We start from the raw sequence: 14,434 nt of genomic DNA on the forward strand, positions 1-14,434 counted from the left end.
GAGCGTGCATAAAAACAACGCCCAAATCTGACTTCGTATGAGGAAGTTATGATTTTTCGAAGTTTCGACTTAGCGGTATGCAGCCCGAATACTCGATTTGAGACCGAGCGGTTTTTAGCCGAAAAATATAAACGATAATCGAAGATCTCGTTGTTGGTATCGAAGCGATGAAAAGTTAGGCGAGAACGGACGTCAAACGAAGAAGTTATGAATTTATAACGAAGTTTTCCTATCCGGGCCTACTAAAAATAAATAATAAAACTAATGTCAAAATTAGCCGACGAAGTCTAAACTAGAGTTGTAGAGCGTAGTCTCACCTTCAAGTGGATATAAATAACGTCGAAAACGGAGTTCGTATGAAGAAGATATGAATTTCCGAAGTTTATTAAATAATTAATATTTAAATTTAATTATAAAAGCCGACATTAACCGAAGAGTAGTCACCAATCTGATCCGGCGTACGCCCAGCGTACGTCCAGCGTACCGCGAAGCATGACGCACCTCGCACTCGAGTTCTTCGGATGACGAACAACATGACGATTTCGGACCAGTACGCCCCGCGTACTCCGAGGCTCCAGCCTCCTTTAAATAGGATGCGAGGGCAGCCGACTCTATTGCTCTTTTTCTCTCTTCTCTCTCCCGTTTTACCTCGATTTGCGTGACAGAAGTACCCCGAAGCCCCGGTAATATTCCCGAGTCCTGAAGCAAGTTTCGAAGCCCCGAAGATTCCGAGAAGTGAAATTCCCGAGCCGAAGCTCTGTCCGCGAGGAGTCCGGTTTTTGTAAAGATCTTCCAGATCTGCCGAAGAATACTACTTCTACAAGTCGTAGTGCTGTCCGATCATCTTCTGATCAAGTAAGTGTGTAGTTACTTTCTTTTAACACATAAATATTAAGTATTTGCTATAAAATACGTGCTATGTGTATAATATAAAGTTGTTTATGTGTGTGGGTGTATAGTCCCTTTCATAAACACGGGTATAATACAAGTATTGTTTGAATGTATTAAGTATATGTTTGGGTGAGTGTATAGTTACTTTCTTCTAACACATAAATATTAAGTATTTTATACGAAATACATGTTATGTGTATATTTTGTTGTTATGTGTGTGAATGTATATTCACTTTCTTCTATCTTATAGATCTGATTATTTCTCTATGAAATACGTGTGATGCGTGTGTGCCTCATCTGTTATGTGGAAAATGTATTGATTGAGCATGCTATACAGGTTTTGAAACTATGTATAAAAATGTATATTTTTATCTACTAATATGTTGGGTAGAACATGGGTAGATTAGTTGGTGTGTAATAAACAGATGAGAGGCCTCATTGTTGTTTGATTTAGTCATCTAGCGAAGTTTAGATGACGACCACAGACTCTTCTAGACAGTCATGTGGAACGCTATGAAAGATGATTAAGAATGATATTGGCAGATGCACCAATTAGAGAATATCATAATAGTAGCAGATGTGCTTAAGAATAATATCGGTAGATGCACCAAGAAGTGAATGTCGTAATCCTGGCAGATGCGCTTATAGGATAATTCTGGCAGATGCGCTTATAGGATAATTCCGACATATGCGCTTATAGGATAATGTCGGCAGATGCGCCTAAAAGAGAATGTCATAAACCTGGCAGTCGCGCCTCATAGTGTATGACGTAATCCTGGCAGAGGCGCTTAAAGGATAATGTTGGCAGATGCGTCGTATGTAGCAATGGAAGTTTGTGCTAATTCCTTAGGTCAGTCCTTAGGAATGAATGAATGACGGGTAGTTGAATTCCTAGGGTAAAATCCTAAGAAAGATAATAGGGATGGGTAATTGAGTTGATTGTTTGATGGTTGAATATAATAATTATATTATTGTGGGTTGAAAACCCTATATGCTCACCAGGCTCCCAAGCCTGACCCACTCAATTTTCTTTGCATTACAGGTAATGGCACAAGAGTATAAGTTGGTGGACTTAACGAGAGATTTTGGATTATAGGCCAGTAGTTATGAATAACTGTTGTAAGGTCTATTTTGTTCTGTTTATGCTTTTGGTCTGTATTGAACATGACATCCCAGGATTTTGTTATATAATGAAAATACATTTCTTTAAAGAAATTCTTTGATAATTCTTATCATATTTTGTTTTGGGAATAAATTTCGCAACTGTTTTCTTTAAAAGATTACTCTGATTTTATAAAACAAAGCATAAACAAATCGGTCTTTTCTGGCCGTGAAAATGGGGATGTCACAGTTTTCTTTAGTTTTCCAAGACTAGAAACTTACTAACTAATACTTAGACTAATTAACTAAAAAAACTAGATAAGCAAAGATTTAACTAAATTCAATAATGAAGGGAACTTCTGTTTAGTTCAACTCAATTGATCCTATGGTTGATATTATGGCAATAGTGCAATGGATTGATTTTTCTATTGGCTACCGATTCAAGTGATTAGATTCACGTTCGCTGCACTAATCCTTAGAGAACAAACTAACTCAAACAGTGGCCAGTTCTCTAATTTAATTCAATTCACTAGGTTATTTATTCGGGTTAATTAAGACTTGTAATGGTCAACTAAATTGGTCCTTTAGTTAACCTCTTGTTGACGGTTCATCACACAAGCTCACATATGAATTTACCTATTTTTCTTATTAATTCGAGTTTCACATTCGCTAATCCTAGTCATATAATAAAGTGTTCACATAAATCATATGAGGTAAACAATTAAGAGATGGTCGTGCAGCTTAATTATCTTCCTATTAACAGAAAAATAGTTATCATTCACACATAAGGTTCTTTAACAAGCTAGAATCAACAAAATCACCAATATTAAATCAATCCTACCATAAATCAAACCATAGTCTCAATATTGTCTCCCCAAACAGAAGTTAAAAGGTTTTAGCTCATGATTGAGGTAATTGACCGCACAAAAACGAAATCTAAAAGTCCAAACATGATGAAAACCAATAGATTGAAGTAAGAATGATGAAAATTTGCCTCAAATCTCCTTCGGGATTAGATTTAGGGTTGTATCTTCGTTCTCCAGATCTCTTCTGACTCTAATTCGAAGCTTGCTTCTACCCAAGGGTTCCAGAATAATTTGTGTCGATCTGAAAAGTCGTTTTTATAGATTCGCCCGACTCGCCGAGTCCATGACTGACTCGTCGACTCCATCCCTTAATTCCCGTACACGGTAAGTCAAGGAGTCTTTATCTTCTCGAATCTTCGATGCGACTCGCCGATTAGTCGACCCTACTCACCGAGTACCTTGTGTTTTTAGCATTTTTCTTCTTTGCTCAACTCCCAAGCTCCCAACCGCTTCTCCTGCTTCCTTTTGCTTCCAAGCTTCACTTTTGGACTGAAAACATAATTCAAACACTTTTAGGTATCTTTTGTCCATGATATGCAATTAATTAGTTAATAAATGATAAAAATATATACTTAATATAAGACTAAATATGCAAATATCATCAAATTATGGGAAAATGATTTGTTAATATATTAATTGCGAACAGACAGTTGATTTGTTAATTTATTATGTGATTAATAAATTAATATGAGATCAATCGTTAAATAATTGATTTGTTAATTTATACGGTTAATTAATTAATAAGAAATCAATAAGAATTGATTAATTATTAATCATAATTAATCTAGAATTAATTCATAATTAATTGGAATTAATTAAAGGTGCAATGTGTGAATTGTAATTGTTCAATAGTTGAAAAAAAGAAAAAACTCTAGAACCCTCCATGGTACATACAGTTTTGAACGGTTTCCTAGGGTTTCTGGAAGCCTCCTCGTTGCAAATAAGGAAAAGATTTAAATTAGGATTAAATCTATTATTTAATCAATTCAAATCTTGCTTTGCTTGCAAGTTACCTAAACTATAAATAGGACCCCTTAACTTGTAATTTTCGCTCACCACATTTCCAAAAAGCATAGGAATGAAATTCCATTCATATCTCCTCTTTCCTCCTCATTCTTGGGTTTCTGGATTTGGGTGTGAGCTATTAGAGGCATCATCTTTTTGGTGCTTACTTTTCAAGGAACTTCAATAGGATTTTATTTGATTAGTTGCTATAATAATCAAAAGGTCTATAACCCTAATCTTTATGTTAATTTCAATTTTCATAGCCTCTCCATAGGGTTTGTTGATGTTCATAGGTTACTGCTATCAATAGAGACAACATAGATCCTTTCTAGGTTGCATGTGAACTTAAGGGTTTAAATTTTTCTTCCACATGAAGTTTTTTTATAACCTAGGAAACCCATCATCAACGACCATTTTAAGAAAAATAACCAATAGTTTTTTTGGTAAAATGACCACATGCTCCGGAACATAGCAATCCGGAGTGGTGGTCACCGTTTCAGAGCTCTTATTATGGATTATAACCTCAGTATTCGTCTCATATATATATATATATATATATATATATATATATATATATATATATATATATATATATATGTGTGTGTGTGTGTGTGTGTGTGTTTGTAGGTGTGTCCACAATTGCCTAGAACCTTACCTTCAACCAAGTAATTAGTAATTATCTCTTATAACTGGTTTAAAATGAGTTTCTCAAAGAGGTGGAATGAAGAAATATTTAACAACCTGCTTGTTTAACTTCACAACCTTAGGCAAACCAACCCACATAGTTACACTCACATCAAAACTGATTTTATGGATCGTTTCGAAACATGTTTTGTGGCTATTAGGTGGGTGATATATTTGTTTTTTTTTGCACTTTTCTATTGTTTCTTTAAAATTGATAATGTTTCTACATCTAAAATAATTTGTTTTTGTTCTCAAAAAATATAGGTCCATACATTTATAGACTGCTTCTTGTGTGTCATCCTCATAGGTAGTGTCCCTCTTATATGGGACTACCTAAAAACAATGTTTGTAATGGTTACTATTGACGGGAACAACCAGAACCTCCCTATAACATTTGGTTTGGCCGTGGAAAATAATATCTACTATTGTACCTAGTTTTTGATGAGTTTAAGAGAAGCTCTGAGATAGGTTAGGGAAGTATCGTTCATAACGAATATGGACGATGTCGTTATCCTTGTATAGAGCACGTATTCGTTGATTCTTATTAGGAGTATACTTCTAAAAGTGTGTTAAAGTGTAACATCCAGATCCCGAGGCAATTCAAAATTCAAATTTCTAAGTATTTAAGGTTGCCACACCATGGGGGGAAGTTTCATGGCGTGGAGTTTCACGAAATATCACGATCTCATTTAAGTCTGCCACGACGTGGTAGCCTATGGCCATTGAGTGGCATCGATTTAATGAGAAATCCTAATATTCAAGGTTTGCGCCCTATTTAAGGGAATGTTATGGCTAGGGTTTCTCACCCTCATCCTCCATCACCCTTTCTCAGCCTCCAAAAAAAACCCTAACCTCCGTTTTTGCTCTCTAAGCATTTTATGTTGATTTTTGGCGATTAGAAGAAAAAAGGTGACTTCTAGACTTGGATTCCGCAATCAACTCTTCTCATGTCTGGTGTTGCAGCTTTTGGACACTTGTAAGTCCCCAAGTTCCAAGCTTTTTGGTTTATTGTGCATATATCTAGGTTTCTATGCCTTATTCTTCATGTTAGGACATATTGGAATGTTGGGATTTCATAAAGTTGCCAACTTTATGAATCCCCAGAGTTCCTTTTTGGTTAGGAATGTTGGATCTGGAGTTTTACAGAGTTTTGAACTCTTGCATGAGATCTTAGCCCCCATTTCTCTATTTTGATCTTGTATGTGTCCAAGACATGCAATGGACATGTATGTCTGGAAAGTATGGATTTTTATGTGATTATAACGAGCGAGAAATGTTATGGAATGGGAATCTAGTAAGCCTTCAAGGAAAAGTGCTTACTGGGTTAACTCAAGTCATGTTTTTCCCTATTCAGGCCTATAAGTGAGACCTCTATCTCTTGGAGGGTCGAAAGGGATAAAGTTGGAAACTTTATCCACTTGAAATTAGAAAAGAACCAGATCTTAATTTTGTCTTGATATTGGAAAGAAAAGTGAGTTAATAGTTTAAATAGCTCAGACCAGTCCCCACGGCGTGGCTTAGGTTTCCACGACATGGCGACTGGGTAAACACTCGTTTGTTTTGTCGTTTGATGGCCACGATGTGCCCAAGAAGGGCCACAACTTGGCGACCTGATATGGCTGACTTTGACCTTGACTTTTAACAAAGTTTGATCTAGGGGAATTTTGGATATTTTGAGCACTAGTTTGAGACTAGCTCATTGTTTGTGTATAGGTAACCAGTAAAGTCAACAGTTTGAGTTGTGATCTGTTCAGCTATCTTTTCGGAATGTATGGTGAGTTTTACCTAAATGTACTTGTGAGTCGAAGACACCAATGCCGGCCCAGTGGATTGTGTACTTTGGTTTGGAATGTTATTATACTATAGATAATAGTTAAGATGTGCATGTTTATCTAGTTATTGTTATATGTTTATTTTTCTTACACGTCGACATGGTGTGGTTGGGTTGAGACTGTATTGCTTTCTGTTGCCAGTGAATAAACCTGGGAAATCCAACCGAAAGGTTGTGGGCCGTTAGCAATTCAAATGAAAGTTTGTAGGCCGGAAGGGGGAAATCCAACCATGAGGTTATGGGTCGTGGCAATCCAATCGAGAGGTTGTGGGTCGAGGGTAATCTAACCATGACGTCGTGGAACCAATATGTATTATTTGTATATGTTTTGTTGTGTTGGTACTTTGAGGGAGCTCACTAAGATTTGTCTTATGGTTGAAGTTTATTATTTCAGGTACTTTAGATGATCAGGGAAAAGCAAAGGCGTGATTGTACATAGCCTTCGGTGTTATGTTTTGGAGATTTGAATACACTATGATTCGGGGATATTTGTATTTGATACTTGATTTTGACTTGGGTTTTGTTTGAAAACAATGATTTCCTTAATTAAAAGTGAAAAGAAAAATTATCGTGATTTTTGGGATGTTACAATTTGGTACCATAGCCCTGGTTTGAGTGAATTGGATGAGCATTCGTGTGAATCCAGACTCAAACTATGGATTTGCAAAAGAAAATTTTTCAAAATAATTTCTAAAATAGTTTTCAAAATTTGTTTTAAGATTATTTTCCAAATTGTTCACAAGGATGACCGAGAAGGATGGGATGTGTACGATTAGCTGGAGAAAGAAAGTGTACCCCAAGATACCCACACTGTTTTGATGATGTTTATGATAGAACTGCATGCTAGTTTTAGGGTAGGGATCTTCAGGAATTGCATAATACAATTGTCTGAATTATAGAGTTTTTCTGCTCGAAGATTGCTTGCTTGTTGCTTGTAGGACTCTTTCGGGTGTGAATTAACTACAAACGGAATATGTTAAGTCACATGTTGCGTGGGTTAAATAATCTTAGAGTGAAGGACTTGGTCCTATTGTCCAGCTCTTGTTTGAGTCCAACCCTTGTAGGGTTGAATCTTTTAAACTAAGATTATTTAGGTTAAGTTGCATGTGATTGTATTCATAAAGTAGTTAACTGGCACCAATAGGGGTCTTTTGGTAGCTAATGGAATGGGTGTGCCGAGGATCCTAGGATAACCTAGGGAGTGTGTAGTACTCATGGTTCGCTATTTAGCGGATGTTGGAAGTATCATTATGGGTCAGTGTGTGTAGCAGGCTTGCTAAGGAATGTTCAGCCACTCTTAAGAGAGTGAGGGTTAAATATATTCGTATCCTAGTTGTTGGGATTCTTCTCAGGTAGTTTGTGATGATCCATTGAGACAAATGCGGGTAAGTGTGGAAGGTAGTATGGGCTTGTACTACTGAAAGCATAAGACCCGTGCACTTAGCAAGGACATCACAAAACTCGAGGGTTTAGTCTCTATGTGATGGTTAAATTACTATTAAATTGTGGTCTTTCTAATATATTTTGGTTCATTTTCAGTATGGTGTTCATGAGAGGATCTGGTTTCGGATCTGGTGCAGGTGGCCAGGATAGGCCGGGGTAAATCGATGAATCGATGATTAGATATGGGAGATGATTGCCATTCAAGTTTCACAGATATTGCAGGAAGAGTTGTATGACATCATGGATCAAATCACTGGCCGGCTAATTATGAGGTTCGAGGAGCGAACTGAATCCTTAAAGTCTATGGGAAGGACTTTTGAGGTGACTACTGGGGGAGATCTAGATGTGGGTACGCGACTCGGAAAGAGAAAGAGGGATCTTTCAGCGATAGACGAAGAGTTTAAGGTTGCTAACCTGGGTACTGGAATTCAAGGGGGATTTGATATCTGCAGGTAATATGGAGGAACCCATATGTTTGCTTATCACAAGTTCAAATGTTACATGTATAGATGGAAAGGGTATTTCATTCGCGACTGCAAGAAGGATCTGATGTGTTTCCGCTGTCACCAATTAGGTTATCTCAAACCGGAATGTCCTGCATGGGTAGCGGAGGGAGTACAAGCCTAGATACCACCATCTGGAATGACGTCAAGGTTGAAACGCAATAAACCATAGGTATGACATTTTGATCCTCAGTTTATTCTTGAATAGATAGACATTCGTATAGTTAGCTTGTTCGAAGTATTATGTTAGCATATGTAAGTTCAATGGGTCATGGTTTTGGTGTTCGTGGTGTTTCGTAAATCATAAAGCAATAGGATCATTCGTGATGGGTTGGAAGTTGTAATGTTGGGAAAGATTATGAAATCTCCATCTAGGGTTTGGGAATTCCTTACGATTGCATGTTATTATTCATTAATTGACATATGGAATTTTGCTTACCGAGAGTTGTGCTTAGAGAGTATCTCGATGAACCGGTTTTAGGCTTCGATGTGGAAACATCGGCTAACGAGGGAGAAAGCCCTGAGCGCGAGAGGAATGAGCGTTATTCTTGAAGGATCAGCAGTCTGGTTGATTTTGATGGTTTCAGTGCGATGGGCCGAAGGAAGTTGCAGTGTAAGTTTGTTGGATTTCATGTGTTCAAGATTGTTGAGATATTTTGTGGTGGAGAGGATTGAGAGATTGATCTGAAGGGGGCATAGGGTGAGTTGTGTTAGATTCATATTCTTAAGCTGTACATGCCGTCGTTGTGTCAAAAGCTTTTGGATAAGATCTCATTTTAGTAGGTTGTCCCTTCTGGGACAACGAAATAGAGTTAAGAGGAGTGGTATATATATCAGGTTGAATATCAATTGAAGGTGGGGTTAGCTCGTCTCATCGATCGCTATCATTAGTAAGGGGTAGACCATTATTGAATTATCAATCTACTTCAGGGTGTAATGGATGCACCTTAGCACGGGTTTTGGTTCACTGGATAAGATTGTTCGAGAAATCATCAAAGTAGTATGAATTGACAGTGCTATGTGTGGATCAATCTTTCTTCAAGTGTAGAGCAATGAGTATATTTATTGGAACCATGAATAGGGTGTCGGAATAACGTTGACCAGTTTTCTAGAAGGACTTTGGATCTATGTGGAATCCCTTTACGACAAGGTCATGCCAGTAGGTTTGGAAGGGAGTTAACCTGACCTCGGTTATGTTGAGCAATTGTAGGAGCGGTTTAAATATCTAAATTAGAAATATTTTTTGAGAAGGTTTTATGGTTGGGATGCTTATTGATATGGATGGTGATCGAGCTGGAAAGCTTAGGGTCGGGACGCTATGGATTGTGAATGTATAGTAAAAGTATTGAAGTCGTTAAGGAGGGCCTGATTCCAAGTGGGGAAGAACCGCTTGAAAATATCGGTAATAATTTCAAATTCGGATTAACTTGGAATTCATATCTAAGGGTAAGAGAATAGTTGGGTATTGATCATAATCAGAGAACCAGAGATTAAGGATTCGGGTTATATCGACAGGGCACATGGCAGTTGTGGAAGTGTTGTGAGACCGTGGGGCAACTGTAGCATTCGCTAGGTGGTAGGCGGGTGTGGAAGTATGGTAAGTGAGTAAGTCTATGGCTTGGTATGTAGCATTCTATGGGATGAGTTAGGTCGTTCCAGAAATGGTCGTGATCATGCGGGAAGGACTGTGTATAGTATGGCTCTTGTGGCTTTGGTAAGTGTTAAGCAAAACATTGATCGGTTTCCTGTGGGTCAATGGGATGATAGTCGTATGTCCATAGGCCCACCAGATGCTAGTCGGGAATCTTCATGTCTGAGATTGAGATTTTGCAAAAATAGTGAGGAACCGCGAGCTTCTCATCTCAATGGTTGGATGTTGTCTCGATGTATTGTGAACCAGTGGCAGAATGATTCATATGGGAGAGACCTGGTAGTCAATTGTTTATGGCTCTTAACTCTCAGATCGTTGGTCTTCTTAGTATTTTTGGGAGTTAGTGCATTATGGGAGTCGGGAGACTCAGTGATCAGTTGGTTTGGATCTTGTGGGTAGTTAAAGGTTTTTAGGAGTAATAGTTGTGCATCAGAAGCCCCTTGTAGAGTGTTTGCATTATCAGCTCCATTTGTTTGTAGGCTGTTTATTAGGAGTTTAGTTACCAAATGTTGGGTATCGGTTATGGAATCTCAAATCATGAAGTTCGTTGTGAATGTCTCGAGTGATTTGTCAAGTGGAGGTACACCTGAGTTGTTAAGGGATTTGGCGCAACGTGAAATTCTTGGGGTGGACCGTCATTATGCTCGTGGGAGTAGTGGTTTGGTGATGACTTGTCCGGAAGTTAAGTATGCATTTAAGGTTTTGGCACAAATTTTCGGATTTAGGATTGGGCGAAATTCGCGATCGGTATGTTTTGAGTATTCTTTTCTGCATGTTTTGGTGGTGTTCCTAGTCAGGGGCTAGGCGTAGGTACGATGAATGGATGATCATTAGTCTTAAAGTATGGTTTTTAAAGTATAGAACTGTTGGGTTCCTGGTTCCGGGAAGTATATTGATGGAGTTAGTTGTTTTTGTAGTATTGAGAGTTCCCGGTTGGGTGGTTCTCTTTGGGAGTTGGGTCTTACAGTTAGTGAGAGAAAGATAGACGTTGCAATTGAGAATTTTCAAGTTATTGGGTTATTGGTTGGAATTTTTGGGTTTCCAAGTGGACTTAGGAACTCGAGGCTGAGATGCAAGAGCACTTCCCTGAGTAATTCGCAGCGCCAGACTTTGAGGACGAAGTCTCATTCAAGTGGGGGAGAATTGTAACATTTGGATCCCGAGGTAATTCAAATTTCAAAATTCTAAGTATTCAGGGTTGCCACGGCGTGGTGGAAGCGTCACAGCATGGAGTTTCAATAAATGTCGCAATCTCATTTAAGGTTGCCATGGTATGCCAGCCTATGGCCACGGCGTGGCAACGGTATAATCAGAAACCCTAATATCCGAGGTTTGTGCCCTATTTAAGGGAATATGATAGTTAAGGTTGTTCACCATCATCCTCCATTACACTCTCCCGGCCTCCAAGAAAACCCTAACCTCCATTTTTTCTCTCTAATATTTTTCTATTGATTTTTGGGGATTAGAAGAAGAAGGTGATTTCTAGACTTGGATTCAAAAAGCAACTATTCTCATCATCTTCTTATGCATCTTCTGGACTCTTGTAAGTCCCCAAGTTCCAAGCTTTTTTGTTTATTGTGCATAGATCTATATTTCTATGCCTTATTCTTCATGTCGGGACATATTGGAGTGTCGGGATTTAATAAAGTTGCCAACTTTATGAATCCCCATAGTCCCTTTGTGGTTAGGAGTGTTGGATCTGGAGTTTTATAGAGTTTTGAACTCTTGCATGAGATCTTGGCCCATTTTTCTCTATTTTGACCTAATAAGAGTCCAAGACATGCATGTCTGGAAAGTATGGATTTTTTTGGCAATATTAGGTGCGATAAACGTTCTGGAATTGGAATCTAGTAAGCCTTAAATGAAAAGTGCTTAATGGGTTAAGTTAAGTCATATTTTTGCCCTATTTAGACATAGAAGTGAGATATCTATCTCTTAGAGGGTCTACAGGGATAAAGTTGGAAACTTTATCCACCTAGACCTTAGAAAGGACCATATCTGAGTTTTGGAGCCCTTTATGTTCGAAAGAAAAGTAACCTAATGGTTTAAGATTCCTAGACTAATCCCCACGGCATGGCTCAAATTACCACGGTGTGGCGACTAGGTCAAGACCCGTTTGTTTTGTCGTTTGATGGCCACAACATGGCCAAGAAGATCGACGACATGGAGACCTACTGTAGTTCACTTTGGCCTTTACTTTTGACCGTTGACTTCAAACAAGTTTTACCTAGGGGCATTTTGGGTATGTTGAGCAGGAGTTTGAGACTAGGTCATTGTTTGTGTATATGTGTCCTGTACAGTTAGTAGTTATAGTTATGATTTGTTCAAGTATCTTTTCAAACTATAAGGTGAGTTTTCCCTCATTTTACTTTTGGGTCGAAGGCACCAATTCCGACCCAATAGCTTGTGTACTCTGGTTTGGAATGTTGTTATACTGTAGTGAACTGTTAAGATCTACATGTTTATTTGGTTATTGTTATATGTTTATTTGTTTTACATGTCAACATGGTGTGGTTGGGTTGAGATAGTACTGCTTTATGTTGCCAGTCAACAAATCTGTGCAATCCAATCGAAAGGTTGTGGGCTAGTGGCAATCCAACCGTGAGGTTGTGGACCAGAAGGGGGCAATCCACCCGTGAGTGTGGGCCGAGGCAATCCAACTGAAAGGTTGTGGGCTGGGGGTATCAAACCGTGAGGTTGTAGACCCAGTATGTATTATTTGTATATGTTTTATTGTGTGGTACTTTGGGGGACCTAATTAAGAATTGTCTTACACTTTTAGTTTATTGTTTCAAGTGATTTAGATGATTAGGGAAAAGAAAAGGCGTGATCGCACACATCCTTTGGTGTTATGTTTTGGAGATTTGATTACACTATGATTTGGGGATATTTGTATTTGATACTTGATTTTGACGTGGGTGTTTTTTGAAACCAATGAGTTCCTTAATTAAAATTGAAAAAAAAAATATCGTGATTTTTGGGATGTTAAATCAAGTATATGCGCACAAGATGCGTCTCTGGCAGAACATTGCAACCTTTGTTCTGGATGACATCCAAGTCATATATTGTGTCTGATTTTGAAGAAAACTTTCATCGGCTGACCCCTGATGCTCGTGAAGTGATTGCCGACATCGGTCATGTGAAATGGGCAAGATCGTATTTCCCTAACCTCCATTGGAATGTAGTTAACATTGATGTTCCCCAATTCTTTTTGGTGTTATCGGTAAATCAATGCAATCTACCGATAATAACACTTACCGAGGGAACTCGTTACAACATTCAACAAACTTTTATTGAACGCAGTTTAATGGCTAATAAGAAACCAGGTGCAATATTAAATTATTTAGTTACTTGTACAAGAACCTTATTTGATCATATTTACTTTTCAGAGAGGTTGACTAACAAGTCCACCCCGTATGCTGAAATGGTGCTTCATAAAAGGATACAAAAGTATGATTGGTGGCAAGAAACAAAGATCCCGCTAGAGATCCCGTCTCCACTCCCGTCCGAAATTTATCAAGCTTTTGATTTTAAAAATCTTTGTTATTGATCTGACTTGTCATACATGTTCATGTAGGAAATTGTGCAATCTTGGTATAGCGTGCAGTTATACTATTGTGGCATCACGTCATTCAACATCTATGATATAAAAAGTGATTTTAAATCGACATAAAACCCCTTTTGATTTATGAAAATCCCTATAAACTTTATGTTGTTAAATCCCTATGTGAGCCGCTATAATCATACTAATGACTGAATAAACCTACCACGACGTTTCTTAGGCGTCGCGAAACTGAAATGAAACTTGTCACCTCAGACCTGCCGGTCTAGCTGTTGCAAGCAGCTCTGGTGTGGGTTTGTCAAACCCAATATAGATCTATACACAACTATCACGTTCTCCCTCCAGGAGACTCTGATTATAACTACCAGGAATTTAGATTCCGCACTCGGACGTACGAAAGAGATTGTCTCACAATTTAGATTAACAAGTTTACGTGTGGTGTGCATGAGTGTAAAACCTTCTTCTGTGGGAATAAAACCTTCCGAAATGTGTTTGTTGTGTTAATGGAAACATAAACCATAACTATTATAGTTTATCCCAAAACGTTTGTAATGTATAAGAACTCTTTTATGAAAACGCATTTGTGTTATGAATCCATAAACTATGCTTATTATAGCTTAATATATGCGTTCTAAATGAATGAATAATCTTATCATGAATGACTAAGTTTCAGTTTATGATGATAAACTAACAAGGAAACACATGCAATATTTAGAACTTATTGTTATACACTTTGCTCAACATATACAAAGTGTTATGAAATTTATATGTTGTTAACTAAATTTAACCTTCCTGTGCTGTTTTAGAAAAGTCATAGAAAAATCATACGAAGTCGAAAACTAAAGCCGTAAATTCTGAAAGTTCCCAAAATGTGTCTAGTTTACTTATAATTTTTAT

The sequence above is a fragment of the Lactuca serriola genome, chromosome 3, assembly GCF_051521515.1.
Source record: "Lactuca serriola cultivar US96UC23 chromosome 3, Lser_US96UC23_V15, whole genome shotgun sequence".
NCBI lineage: Eukaryota > Viridiplantae > Streptophyta > Magnoliopsida > Asterales > Asteraceae > Lactuca > Lactuca serriola.